This window comes from Sorex fumeus, unplaced genomic scaffold, assembly GCF_029834395.1.
Source record: "Sorex fumeus unplaced genomic scaffold, SorFum_2.1 ptg000126l, whole genome shotgun sequence".
Classification (NCBI taxonomy): Eukaryota; Metazoa; Chordata; class Mammalia; order Eulipotyphla; family Soricidae; genus Sorex; species Sorex fumeus.
Window position 1 is genome coordinate 617105 of NW_026606183.1, and position 14253 is coordinate 631357.

The 14253-nt window shown below is 47.5% G+C and overlaps 1 pseudogene; it reads right to left on the reverse strand.

Moving 5' to 3' along the window:
- Nucleotides 1–240: 240 nt before the first annotated feature.
- LOC130044986 (casein kinase II subunit beta-like) lies at nt 241–12243 on the reverse strand (annotated as a pseudogene).
- Between the last annotated feature and the right edge of the window lie 2010 nt (nt 12244–14253).

The window sequence follows — 14253 nt, forward strand, 5'->3', positions numbered from 1 at the left end:
GGACAAGAGCTAAGACTTCTGGGCTAAGGTTTCACTTGGTTTGCAGTTTTCTTTTCTTCTTCTTCTTTTTCTTTTCTTTTCTTTTTTTTTTTTTTTTTTTAGTATTAGAAATTTTTATTTTCTCTAGGTCTTTATCCAGGTAACCCTGCACATCTCCACATGCAGTCCCAGGAGTTCTGCTCCATTCTCTACTTAATATAATCACAAATCCAACAAGCACACATCTGTGCTGTTTTTCCACTTGGGAAGGTGGCTGGGCCGTGACAGTCCTTGGGGTCCAGCACACCAAAGGCCCTCCCATCCCCAATCCCAAGCACCAGCAGACTAGCTCATTGCCTTTTCTTCCACTTTATTTCATTATTCCCACCACAATAATGACTCCTTTAATTTAAACTAAAAACTATAGAGGGTTCTTATAGCTGTTGAAAGGGTGGCAGCGAAGAAATAGAGGTGTCAAAGACCAAGGGAATGGTAGGGCAGGGAATCAGCGAATCATCTTGACCGGACTCTTGAAGTTGCTGGCTGCTTGGAGCTGCAGCTGGTAGGCCATTGGATGGATCTTGAAACTGTAGAGCCTGGGCACAAACTGGTTGGTGGGCCGCTTGGGCCGGGACTCAGGGTGCACCATAAAGAGCATGTGAGGGAAACCGGTGCCATAGTAGGTGCCATCCGTGTGGTGGTGCCTCGATGAATTGGGTGCATACACGTCCATGCACTTGGGGCAGTAGAGCTTCACCATGGCCTCGCCTGGGATGTCCGAAAGGCTGATAGGAAGCATTGGCTGGTTCTCACAGTACACCCGGGGACAGTAGCCAAAGTCTCCCTGCTGGTACTTTTCCAACATCTGGGCGATGCCACAGTTGGTTGGTGAGGATATAGCAGGTGTAGATCAATCCATAATGCATCTCAGCCGCCTACTCGATCAGATCGCTCTGGTTGGGGTTGTCCTCCAGCATTTCATCAGGTTCCAAGTCCAAGATCATGTCTAAAACTTGTCGATAGTGAGGCAGCTGCTCATTGAGTCCAGTGAGGTTGAATTTGTCCTGAATGTAGTCTTGATCCACCTTCACAGAAGAATTCATTGCCACGGAGCCCACAGAACCAGGAAATCTAGGACATCTCCTCAGAGCTGCTTATCTCCACATCAACGACCGGGGTGGGGGGTGGGGGGCGGTCTAGGGTGGGAGAGGGGAGCTGCTACTTCCCAGGAACAGCGGGGGCACTTCAGCGCAGGCTGTGGACCAAACAGCAGCAGGCAAGGTGGAATGGGCGGGGGGAGTGGAGATTGGGGAGGGTTGGTTTGCAGTTTTCGAGCCTAACCTTGACCTGATCCTGAGCACAGACATGAAGACTTGCAATGTGTCCTTTACCTCTCTTTGACCCCTCAGTGGAGCTCCCAATACTGTATTTGAAAATGAAAGATGGAAAAGTAATAGTTACCACTCTTATAGCTGGTGATTTTTTTTTTTTTTTACCATTTTAGTGTTTTATTATAGAAGCACACCACTGCTTCCAGCTACCTTACTGAGTTCATTTGGTTATTTCTTTTCCTGAGTGCAACCCATTGACCCATGACTTTGTTCCCTGGATCTTCAGAGCTATTCCAATCTAACCAGAGTCAGTTATGCTGTCTCAAATCCATGAGAAATGTGTTTGTTATTGCAATTAGAGAATTTGGTTACTATGGCATTACTGATGGAATTTGAGTACAAAGGTAACAGAGATGTGATTTCCATGGAAATTAAGTTGAATGCTTGAGAAAGAAGAGAAGTGTCCAAAGAAGAGAGGCACATTGCCTATTTTTGAGCCATAACTCAATATTGCACAGGCATTCGTGGAATTTTTTTCTGATTCCACATCACGTCCATCATTTTGGAACTGGGGTCCATCCAAGTTCCAATCTTGCCAATTTTGAGGTTTCTACTGAGACTGAGTATTCATCATTCCGGGATTGTCTTAGGCAAGGCCTGATATCTTTGTCCAGTGGTAGTTTGAGCTGAGACCACCGTGTTAACCTTCTGGTTCCTGAGTCTCTATTTACAGCTTGGCATTTTTGTTTGAACACCATATTTTCTTTGCGAATGTTTCCATCCATGCTGCTTCCTTCTACAGAGCCCACCAGCTACCCTCACAATAGGAAACCTCAGCTTTATGGCTCCCTTCTTTATGAGGCTTGTCTTTTTTTTTTTTTTTTTGAAGTAACAGATTTTATTTGGAGGTTTTTGGAGAGGAAGAGAAAGACATAAGCGGGTAAGTGGGGGAATGGAGAGTAAGAAAGACAGAATAACGTACTCAAGAGAGAATACAGGCTTCCCCAAGGGCGGAGAGAGCTCCTACACACATCCTAACATTAGACACGAAAGCATGAAAGTCCACATCTCAAGAGGGGAGATGCAGGCGACACATGTGCCCAGGCTCCACATGTGCTCCGCCATGTGGGCGTAAGCAGCACATGGGCTCAAGCAGCATATGTGTGCCCTTCCTTTGTTCAAGATGGCCTTTATAGGGTTTCTCCAACCTGCCCCCAGGTGGGCCCGTTGCTAAGGAGGTTACCAGGGGGGTTGGGAAAGGTGATGGTCTTTGAAATTCCTTTCCTGGCCTTTTGTTCCTGCAGGAGCTTCTTTGAGTCTGTTGCTGGAGCCAGGTGAGGGTCTTATTAAGCCTTAGTTCCTGTTTTCCTATTTTCTGCAGGACTGGCTTTTGTTATTGCCTTGGAAAGGGGCCTTCCCTGTCTACCTGCATGAGGCTTGTCTTAGCCCGCCAACTCTACTGTCCTCTTTCTGAGGTTACTCTGACTAGAGAGCTTGGCTTAGGCCCGATTTGTGCTCTGGATCACTTCTGAGGTAGTTCTCATATACACCTTGGTTCTACTGTCTTGTTCTTGTGAGGCCACAGGTGAGAGTACTTGAGAGTACTTGGGGATAACACCTGGTCTGATGTCAGGACATTGTTCTTGGGGGGGGGGGTGAGAGAGGGGACCAGGCCATACTGAGGATGAAATTTGGAGATTCCTGAGCAATGACTCTGACCTATTATTAATATTTGTTAATTGGGTATCCAAAAAAGATAGCAGAGATGCCGGTATATGCCCTAGATTTTGTAGAATTTCCCCTCTGGAAATTCTGTAGAGGGGGAAACTGGATCAGAGTCCAGGTGTGACAAACGCCAGTGGTGCAGATGTGGAGGAACCCAAACTGCAACCCTGAACTGGAAACTTCAGTCCTGCTGGTGGCCACTGAGCTGCCCATAGCAAGTGCCTGGACTTCCTGTATTTCTCCATATAAACAGCACAATATTTCTTTTTTTCACTTTTTATTTTTTAATTTTTTTTTGGAGGTTCTAGCAGGGGAGCGCAGCTACTCGTATACCCTCGACCGAAGACCGATCCGTCTCTATTCGGGGAAGGCCGTCCTCTTCGACCGAGTGCGCAGCTTCGGGAGGGACGCACATGGAGCGGTGAGGGAGGAAGGGGACACCCGCCTAGCCAGCCAGATCAGCCGAATCAACCCTGGCGATCAATGGGGTGACAGATGTCGCAGCCAGATCGCCCTCATTGAATCACTGTGGGAAAAGTTACAAAGCTTTCAGGTTTAAGTATCGGTCATGCAATGATCAAACACATTTCCCTTCACCAGTACTTATTTTTTACCACCAAGAACCCCAATATACCCCCCTCCCACCCCTCCCAATTCCTGCGAGGCAGATGAATTCTAATTAGCACTCTATCTACTTTGATTAGATTGATTGTTTTGACAAAAGATGCACCATTATTGCTTAGAGTTTATACCCCCAAATCAGACCTGCTGAAAAGCATTGCGAAATAATTTGTTTTCTACAGCTGGTTACAAGAACCAATGATGTTTTGGATTTCTGATATTTTACTTATTAAGCCTGGAAGTATTTCTGCCGAGAGCAAGATAATTATGAGATTGGTTTCTGTGGCTCTGGAGGCTTGGAGCCATGGATTAACGCATAGTCCATTCACTTTTCTTCCGCAAGCTGCCGGGCTCTGCATTAAGTCCTTGTGCTTCTGGAGCCATGGCCGTGCCGGAGAGCTGCTCTTGGGGGGAAACCCATGACCTCCGTAGGGCGTGAAGGACGAGCCAGGAACACCCCCCTTCCCATGAGGTTTCAGTTGCCCCGTCACCACCGGCTCATACCTGGCTTTCCAAAGACCTCCGAGGCGGCCGCCATCTTGCTGTCCAGGGGGAAAAAGGCAGAAGGGAGCAACACCCTTTCCCTCTCGGGCAGGCATGAAGCTGCAGATTAATGCATAGTTCATTCACTTTTCTGCCGCAAGCTTCTGGGCTAGCACAATCTGTTTTAAAGTGATACCAACACAATTAATAATAATTATAAAAAGCATTACACAATGATCACAAGCCCACTTCGTTGCAAAACTTTTGACATATGTGGTAATTATGTGCAAGACTATTTTGACCAAATGAAAACTCTGAAGCTCCCCCTATGAAAGGCATTCATCTTGAAAGAATTGGATCTTCGTTGAAGTGGGTGTGGAAAATTTAAAGTATGAAGAAAGGAAAGAAAGCCTCCATTTGCCTTGCTGCTCAGATAAGGGCTGGCGTGATAGCACAGCAGGTAGGGCATTTGCCTTGTACACAGCCGACCCGGGTTCAATTCTTCCGTCCCTCTCGGAGAGCCTGGCAAGCTACCGAGAGTATCCTGCCTGCACAGAAGAGCCTGGCAAGCTCCCTGTGGCATATTCGATATGCCAAAAACAGTAACAAGTCTCACAATGGGCACATTACTGGTGCCCGCTCAAGCAAATCAATGAACAATGGGAGGACAGTGCTACAGTGCTCAGATAAGAATTTTTTAATGCTTATGATCATTTCCTTTGAGTTGGAATGGATGAAAAAGAAAATCACACTGACCAGGATTATGCTGGTGGTGGGATGTGGGGAGTCAAGGAAGATCTGAAGGAAGTGCTTCTGACTGAGCAATAAAAGTAAAATATTGACCTGGTGTCTCTTTCCCCTACAGATCTGGAGGGAGAAGAACATGTGTTTGACCCCAGGGGCCTGGAGGCGAATGACACCAAACAAGAGCCTGCCTTTGTATTTTCCAGAATCAATGGTGCAGAGGAGCCAAGCACTCCAGCAGCTAATCCCAATGGTGGAAAGAGCAAACCTTCCCACAGCCTGTAATTACCCAGCACATCACAGGACCTCGGTTTTATGGCCAATAATAGTGGGCCTGGGGTATTTATAATTTCTGTTATCAAACCAAAAGCCACATAACAACGACTGGCAAAACTTTCTTTAAAGGTGATTGTTCAAAAAGAGGAAATTATTGGAATTTTACAAAGCAGTAATTACAAAAGGAGGAAAGGTTACTATGGTGGAGTTTATAACCATAATAAAAAAAATTACAGGGGGGAACTTAAGAAATGTTCCATTAATTAACTTTGTGGAAGGTTACTGTTGGGGATTAAAGGCAGATCAAAGGAAAATCACATCAGATGAGATGGGAGAGATTGAGGTTGGGCAAGCCCATGACATTCAGGATTTAGGTCACTGGTCTAGTTTTCTTTCTAGGACTCAGGAACGATGGGAGCTTTATCATGGTTCCCTGCCATGTCCTCGTGTTGGCTAGAATAAAGAGTGTGCATTTTTTTTCCTTTTTGGGTCACACTCAGTAGTGCTCAGTGTTTACTCCTGGCTTTGCACTCAGGAATTACTCCTCAAGGTGCTCAGGGAACCATGTGGGATGTAGAGATCAAACCCAGGTTGGCTACATGCAAGGCAAACGCCCAACCCACTGAACTATCTCATCTGTCCCAAGAGTTTGAACTCTTGAGCTACCTTAAAGTACTGACCAGGCAATGGCAATTGTTTGAGAAGGAATTCTCTAAGGGAAGGTTATGTCTCTCTCCACTACTTGAGGCAAACATCATAATATGGTGCTGCCTGCACACTTCCACATCTACTCTTCTGCCCATTCCCCTGGTTCTGCTTCCCCACAGCCTTCCAGAGTTCATGAGGGTGCTCAGGTCTCTCCACAATAACCTGGCTGCCTCCACCAAACTCTGATTAACTTTCCTCTTACCCAACAGGCAGGAAGAGAATGCTTTCCCTCCTCTCATGCTGGGTTGAGAGGGTGTGTCTGCGTTCTGACTGAAAAGGATTTGGGAAAAGGTTCCCCATGGCCTGCCACATCTGACCTAGAACCTTCTGGTTCTCTCTGATCCTATTGGGGAGAATATGGAAGCCTCTGCTTGTTCACAGAATCCACCAAATGGCAGTAGGATTGGGGGGATCTGTTTACTCTTCAGTATATCAGGGCACATTGGGTACTTTCTTTTTTTCTTTTTTTTATGTAGGAGTACTGCTATTTATTCAGCCACTGATTAGCAGATTGAATTGTGCATGAATTCCACCTTACTTTTTTTTTTTCATTTTTTATCATTTTATTTATTGAATCACCGTGAGAGCAGTTACAAAGCTTTCGGGTCTAAGTCTCAGCTATACAATGAAAAACCCGTACCTTCACGAGTGCCCATTCTCCACCCCCAACAACCCCAGTATATCCCCATCCCACACCCTCCCCCGTCTGTGGGGCAAATGATTTCCACATTACTCTCTCTCTACTTTGATCACATTCAATATTTTGACACCAGACTCACCATTATTATTTGAGATTTTACCCCAACACTCAGATCTGCTGAATAGGCAACAGTAGACAATTTGTTTTCTATTGCTGGTTATGAATAACATATGATGTTGCATGGCTGCAGTAGTGGCCACGCAATTTTGAAATTCCAAAATTTTAACACTTAGATCTGGAGGAATTTCTGCCAAAACCTGCTGGGTTCCGAGATTTGCTCTTGAGTCTCTGAGATGATGGCCGTTAAGCAGCTTAATCAGAAGCCAGAGAGGCCAATTGTGGGTGATGACTTGGGGTCTCATTGGGGTGGGGAGGACAGGACCGGCTCTACCCCATCCCGTGAGGCCCTGCATATCTCGTCACTGCGGGCCCAAGCCTGACTGTCCAATGGCCTCTGGAGGATGGTGGCCACCAGGCCGCCAGGGGGAAGAGGCCGAGGTATGAAACCTATTCCCACCTGGGTTGGCCCAGCACCAGTAACCTACTGCAGGGACCAGACGCATTTCTGCCAAAAGCCACTGGGTTTTGAGATTTGTTTCTGAGTCTCTGGGATCATGGCCATTAAGCAGTTTAATCAGGAACTAGAGAGGCCATGCCTCTAATTATATAGCTGAGCTGGAGGTGGTTTGTGGGTGTGTTTCCCACAAACATAACTTTTGGCCGTTTACTTTCTTGGTAAACTTTGCCCCAAGTTTTTGGGGTCTGGCCAAATGCACAGCAGAAATTTATAGGTATCTGGAAGTCTGAAGGCGCCATCAGGCTGCTGATGTACTTGCCTCACAGGTACAAATTGACCTGCTGGCAGCACCATAACCCCGACGTTGGGTACTTTCTGAGTTCCAGGGGCTACCTTGGTGCTGGCAGACCAAAGGAGTGGGGAAGGGTTACTTGTGAGTTTTCAGAAAAAAACTGGTGTTTACTAAAAAAAAAAAATTCCCACCTGACCCAGCTGGAGCAATAGTACAGCAGGTAGGGTGATTGCCTTGCACACAGGCAACATGGCCGACCCGAGTTAGATTCTTCCACCCCTCTTGGAGAGCCTGGCAAGCTACCGAGAGTATCTCGCTCGCACGATAAAGCCTGGCAAGCTACCCGTGACGTATTCGATATGCCAAACATAGTAACAATGAAGTCTCACAATGGAGACGTTACTGGGCCAACTCGAGAAAATCATTGAACAACGGGAGGACAGTGACACCTGACCCAGAAGTTTTGCATTTGGTAGACACTCTGAAAGAGTTGATAACAGGTGTGAAATGAAAATGTGCTGTAGGTATTTCAGTGGCACTCTTACAGAAGCCTCAATGTGGAAATGCTACAAATGTCATCTTTTTAATGATTGGATGAGTGCAATGTGACCCATCTGACAAGGACTGGCATTCAGTTCTCAGAGCATGGAGGCTGCACAGCCAGGGAGATCTTGCAAATGAAGTGGCCAGGGACATAGGAGGATGGATTATATATTCTATCAACATCAGTGGGCCTGAGAGATAGTACTTGGGGTAAGGTGCTTGCCTTGCATATAGCCAATCCTGGTTTGATTCCCCAGAGCCCAATATGGTCCCCTGAGCCCTTCCAGAAATGATCCATGTGCATAGAACCAGCCAGGAGTAATCCCTGAGCACTACTGGATGTAGCTCTAAAAACCAACATAAAAAGCACTGTAGCACTGTAGTACTGTCCTCCCATTGTTCATTGATTTGTTCAAGTGGTACCAGTAATGTCTCCATTGTGAGACTTGTTACTGTGTTTGGCATATCAAAATATGTCACGAGTAGCTTGCCAGGCTTTGCAGTGAGGGCAAGATACTCTTGGTAGCTTGCCGGGCTCTCCGAGAGGGGTGGAGGAATCAAAACTCGGGTTGGACGGGTCAGCCACGTGCAAGGCAAACACCCTACCTGCTGTGCTATCACTCCAGCCCAAAAAACAACATGAAAAAAAGAAACAAAAACACAAAGAAGAAAAATGAACTCCCAAACTGAGAGCAACCTGTGCATTCAGGGACTAGGGAAGGGGGTGTGCTGGAATGTACATAAGAGTCCATGAGTATGAAGGGTTTGGAAGCAGACAGAGTTCATGGTTACTTACTAGCCCTACAGATATGCTTAGACTTCCAAGTGATGAGAGGGTGAGTGTCATTCAGATCACACTGAAAATAAACGAAGAAAGGTCTTCTAAGCACATTTTGAGCCAAGGAAAAGATAAAGAAAAACAAACCAATTCCTCACAACAGACCTGTATCTGAAAGGCAAGTAAAGGTCAAGGATAGCAAAGGCCCCAGGGTCAAGGTGAGATCATGGGAGTCACGGGGGGGGGGGGGGAGAGAGTTAGCAAGGTCAGAACACATCAGATGGCTTCACATGCCTCCTGCACCCATGCCTTTTGGGGGGTGGCTGGCTAGAGCAGGTGTGGGACCAGGTGGAGACTCCCAGTGGGGAGCAGAGCCTTCCCATGTTCATGTCTCACAGGGCTCCCAGAGTCTGCAAGGCTCAACTCATGTGTGGCTCACTGGGCTCGTACTGCCCTTCCAGATCAGCTGGTGCTTCCCTCCTTTGCATCCCCTCTCTGCAGCTCTCTAACTTTGTCTCTCTGTGCACCCTGATTCTATGCATTTTGAGGCTGTGAATGTCCTCTCTTCACCTCTTCACTGATCACCTTCCTCAAGACTCAGGTTCCCTCCTCTCTGCCCTTGCTGCCCTCCATTCCTGCTCCCTGATCTCTCAGTCCCATGCCCTCACATGGCTCTGAGTCACGCTGCTGGTGCTTGTGGACACCTCTGATGGATTGCAATGTTCTGCCAGGAGAGCGGGCACACAAAGAGCTGAGGCAAAACAAATAAGAGATCAGAGACCTTCAGCAACACAATGTCCCTCTGGAGTCCACATATTCATGGGAGCCCACACATACCTCGGAGACTTCATACACCTTCAGAGACCTCATATGCCTGAGAGGACCTCACACACCTGAGAAGACCATACATCTGAGGAGACCTCATACACCTGAGGAGACCTCATACACCTAAAGAGACCATACACCTGAGGGGACCTCATATACCTGAGGGGACTTCATATACCTGAGGAGACCTCATACACCTGAGACCATACACCTGAGGAGACCATACACCTGAGGAGACCATACACCTGAGGAGAACTCATACACCTGAGGGGACCTCATACACCTGAGGGGACCTCATACTGTAATGACAACAAAGAAACTGTCTGTAATGAGAATTATGGAATTGTAATGAAAACTAAGAAACTGTTTATAATGAGAACTAAGAAAATGTAATGAGACCAGGGAAACTGAAAGTGACCCCTAGATTAAACATGAGAAGGGAAGAAGAAGCTTTTCTTTTTTTTTTTTTCACTCCAATCAACTCAAGATCTATGGGAGTACACAGTAAGTGGCACATGAAGACCACAATGAACTGGCAGGATATAATGACACTGACTGTTTTTCTTTTGGGCACATGACGTCCACACATGGGAAGGATGTGTTGATTGTTTTCTTTTGCTTATTTCCTCTGTATTCCTGCTTCACTTATAAGGATGTACGAAGATTGTATCCCACTCTAGGATAAAAGAGGGACCCTCTCAGAAAACGGGGCTCCAAGTCTCTTTTACTTTAGACTAAGCGTCCTTATCGCTGAGCTTCTAATACGCACTATCTTATCCTGAGCTGTCTCTCTGTTCATTCCGAGACTCATGGCAGCCCAACAATACAACTGAGGAGATCTCATACACACCTGAGGAGATCTTATACACACCTGGGGAGATCTCATATGTGTGAGAGGACTTTAGATACTTGAGGAGACCTCAAACACCTCAGGAAACCTCATACATCTGAGGAGTCCTCAATACACCTGAGACATCACACACTTAAAGATCACAGCTGAGATACACCTGGGGATATCACACCTGAGAACTCACAAAAGAGAGAAGGCCTCACACACTTGGGGAGACCTCACACACCTGGTAGTCCTCACATGGGTTGGGGAGGGGGCACAGTATACTGCCTGCTCAGGAAGGAGTATTGGGGATTCTTTCCTAGGGATCCTCTGGGACCAGCCATCTCTCCTGCCACTGCACAAGGGCAGCACGTGGGACCAAGAGGGCAGAAAACGACTGAGGTCACGTGGAGATTCTGCAGCAGAGCAGGAAAATACCATCTATGTCATTTGATTCCCACTCCCAAGGTTTTTTTTTTTTTTTTTTTTTACAGAAAAACTCATCAAGCTGGTGTTTTGATGCTTTCCTGTAAATAATTTAGGGAAGGGGAATAAAACAAACCAGAATTTTGTTAGTAAATATTGATGCTGTAGCTGCTACTTAGAGAAGATTGCATGCGATGTTTTCAATTAGATTCTCTTTATCTGCCTTTAGAAACCATCTTTTTTTAAGGACAGGATTGTCGTGCGTTATTAACACTGACAGCTCGGGTATTCACGTTGTACTTCGGAGGCATCAGGGGAGCCGCTGATCCATCAGCATAATCCTCGCAATGAGTGCACGCTGCTGTCAGATGAGACCAGCAGGAATTGCGGTCTTGGCATCACTGCACAAGCCCGCACAGTGCCGCAGTCAATCCATCCCTGTTCCCCAGGTGCCCCTGGAACAATGCAGGGCGGGGCAGGGAGGGAGAGCAGAACTGGAGGTGGGGGAGGGTAGGAACAGCAAAGGTCCCAGAGAAGGAATTTCATGGACCCAGAGCGACTGAGAAAGCACCATCTCTCACACAGAGTCCTGTGATGGCTCCCTGCCTAGGGCAGGGAAGGCCCTTTTCTTAATTCTGGTCCCGCAAGCAGAGTGTCCTCACTCACCCCCATGAATGTGTAGGGCTCTGATGACGCCAGGATGTGTATCCCTGGTGAACGCACCCTGCAAAATGGCCACCGGGCTCAGGAATCCCTCCTTCCTGTGATTAGTGATCAGATGAGGTCAAGTGGACTGGAGGATGGCAGGGTAGGGTTGGGGCTGAGCTAATCGCAGAGCACACGGCATCATGAAGAGAGCCTGACTCTGGAGTCAGAGATGGAAAGGAGACAAAGAGTCCTGGTGCTTGGGTGACAGAGGAGCTGAGAGGAAGGGCAGGTGGCAAAGTGCAGCGGTGGAAGTGCCGGCTGGGAGGGAGGGAGAGGGTGGTCCGAAGTCCTGAACAGCAAAGAGCTAAATTTTCCACAATTGAAATGCCCCCAGTTGAAGTAAACCTTGGACCCCAAGGCAAAACGCTACCCTCGACCCCTGACCCCTTGATTTCAGAGCATAGTGGAAACACGATACCCACGCGGAGTGTCTCTTCCAGGGTCTTTATTCTCTTTGTTGACTGCCTCTGAAGCAGCTCACGGGAAATCAGAGGCCTCTGCCCAGATTCTCAGAAAATCAGGTTGGCAGCCCAGTGCCCAGGCTGAGGAGGAAGTCTGCGGTACCAGGGATCACACGAATAGTGCCTCCAAGTGCTTGGGGGCCTCCAGGTCTGCACCCAGCGGCACATGGGAGGGACTCAGACCAAGGCAGCCTCCTGTAAGGGGTGCGCCTTCACTGGGTCTGATATCTCTTCAGCCCTGACTGAAGTACCTTCAGGGTGTTGCACGATGTCAGGAAATGCATTTGGCCCCATTTCACCATGGAACTGTTGGAGCTGGAAAGACTCAAGGCCTGTGTTCGTAAAGCTGGGAGGTAGTGGAGCTGGGCTTCCCGCCCAGGGCAAGTGACTTCTAATCTGATGCTTTCAAACCTGGGAGATTGTTCACTTGTGATCTGCACACAGCATAGAGATTAACTCTGAGGCGAGTGGTGGGGAGGCTGCCAGGTGGAAATTCCTCTGCCCTGCACTGTGTCACCTCAGTGCAACTGGGTACAGAAAATCCAGGGCTGTCGGTGGAGTCTTCCAAACAAGGCAGGGCTCCTCGAGGTGAGGAAAGGAACAGGCTAGCAGTTGGAGCCAGATATCTGTGTCGAAGAAGTTTTAATGTGCAAGCTTGACTGGACATTTGAGTCACTGTCACTGTCCTCCTGTTGTTCATCGATTTGCTTGAGCAGGTCCAGTAACATTGTGAGACTTGTTACTGTTTTGGCATATTGAATATATCATGGGTAGCTTGCCAGGCTTTGCCGTGTGGGCAAGATACTCTTAGTAGCTTGCTGGGCTCTCCGAGAAGGGCGGAGGAATCAAACTCAGGTCGGCCATGTTGGTTGCATGCAAGGCAAATGCCCTACCTGCTGTGCTATCGCTCCAGCCCTGGACATTTGAACAACCCTGAGAAGTCTCATTTTGGGGGGGGGTGGTCTTTGTAGTGATCAGGAGACACACCCAGTGATGTTGGGCCAAGCAGACCAGTGGTGCAGTGCAAAGGCCTAAGGATGTGATGCTGCTAAGGCAAGGCAACCACCAGGGGGTCTGGGACCACTGGGGCCACCTGGGCAGTGCATAAGGGCCTCTAGGACTAACCCAGTGTTGTTCAGGGGACTAAATGGTGCCAGGGATTGAACTCCATACTCTCTCCCTAGTCCGCCTGAAGAGCTTAAAAAAATTCTCCTGTGTAAAGCACACCCCAAGAGTTATCCCAAATCTTTGGGAGTGGCACCTTGGCAGCTGGACTTTTTAAATCCTGAGGAGATCCCAAAAGGCAGTCAAGGACAGTGACTGATCTCCCACAGTCAGTCTGCAAAGGGGCAGAGACAATAACTCTCTGAGAGAAGGAAGGGGGCATTCTAACAGCTCAGCTGGGGTAGAACTTCAGGAATTTTACTCCTCCGAGTCTATTCTGGGGGTTCAGGATGTCCAGTTAGTCTTAGGTTGTTATTTTCCAAATCTTCTACCAATTGACTCACTTTATTGCTTAAAAGTTTGTGTGGCTGGAGGAAGTGACTCCCAGTGCCCCAAGTGCTACCACACAAGGTCTGTCACTCCACATTTCTGGGACCCAGAGAGAGACTTCTAACACTTGAGCAAACCCTGTAAGTGGGCAGAGAGTTCTTTGCTCATTGAATGAGAAATTTGGGACAGGGAGTCCTGGGGCCAGGCTGAACTAGGAAGATCTTGAAAAGGCAGCTTTATTGCTCTGGGCCATCACACTGGCCCTTTGAGAGACAATGGAGAGGCAGTACCATTGGTTATCTGGAGACAAGTGGACATTGCCCTAGGCAGACTGAATGAACAATGAACCAATGACAGAGTTCTTCATATTGAAAGTATCCTTCCTTTGAAGAGTAATTTTTTTTAATTTGAAAAAGTTTAAATTTTTTAATAAATTATTTTAAATCACCTGTCACTGTCACTGTCCTCCCATTGTTCATCGATTTGCTCGAGCGGGCCCAGTAACGTCTCCATTGGAGACTTGGTTGTTATATCAAATACGTCACGGGGAGCTTGCCAAGCTCTGCCATGCAGGCGAGATACTCTCGGTAGCTTGCCGGGCTCTCCAAGAGGGGCGGAGGAATCGAACTTGGGTCGGCCATGTTGGTTGCATGCAAGGCAAACGCCCTGCCGCTGTGCTATCACCACAATTTACAATACTATTACTGATAGGATTTCATGGATATAATATTCTAATAACAACCTGACCATTGTCCTAATTTCTCCCATTCCCTATCTTTTGTGTAATTCTTCTCACCCTACCCCCTGCCC